This window comes from Galeopterus variegatus, unplaced genomic scaffold (genome assembly GCF_000696425.1).
Source record: "Galeopterus variegatus unplaced genomic scaffold, G_variegatus-3.0.2 Scaffold39360, whole genome shotgun sequence".
Taxonomy (NCBI): domain Eukaryota; kingdom Metazoa; phylum Chordata; class Mammalia; order Dermoptera; family Cynocephalidae; genus Galeopterus; species Galeopterus variegatus.
In genome coordinates, this window is record NW_007765471.1 from 1 (window position 1) to 671 (window position 671).

The window sequence follows — 671 nt, forward strand, 5'->3', positions numbered from 1 at the left end:
TCCCCACAGCAAGGCACTTCTGAAACCGACAGTATGACATTTATTTCTACTTTTTTTTTTTTGGTGGATCTGACAGTTAAGATCACCCCTATTATAAATAAGTTTCAATCTGATTGTCCTCCAGAAAAAAACCTTTGCGTCCTTCACCAGCATGAACTCCACAGTGGAACCCGGAGGCTTTATGTGCACAGGCGTAGCATTCGATGGCCCTGGGGGAGCTGGAAGGCCCTTCGGGAGGCTTGTTGCAGAGCTGAGTCTTTTCAGAATAATAAGGTGGGGGTACAGGCTCCACTTTGATTGCACTTTGGGACTCTTGGAGCTTCAGGTCACCCTTGTAATCAGCCACCACTGGGTCGGCTCTCGTGAATGGAATGTCTTCATAGTGTGGAGTGGAAATGCTGGAGAAATCAACGGTGGTGAAGGGCTTGATTTCCGGGGAGTGGGCGTGGGCGTCCCTCCCAGAAAGATCCACCGAGCTGATTCCAAAGCTGGTGGCCCCAAACAGCACCTCGGTGCCAGCCATGGCAATTTCGTTGAAGGTGACTCTTATTTCAGAAAATGGCTTTCTTGTATATCTGGGGTTTAGAGCTGGCTTCTTTCAAATCTGCGGCGGCGGTGGCGGCGGCGGCGGCAGCGTGGCGTCCCGCTCCGGTGTCCTCGCGGCTGACCCG

At 52.3% G+C, this 671-nt stretch overlaps 1 pseudogene; it reads right to left on the reverse strand.

Annotated features, from left to right (window-relative positions):
• Positions 1-7: 7 nt before the first annotated feature.
• On the reverse strand, positions 8-523 carry LOC103584047 (annotated as a pseudogene).
• Positions 524-671: the final 148 nt, after the last annotated feature.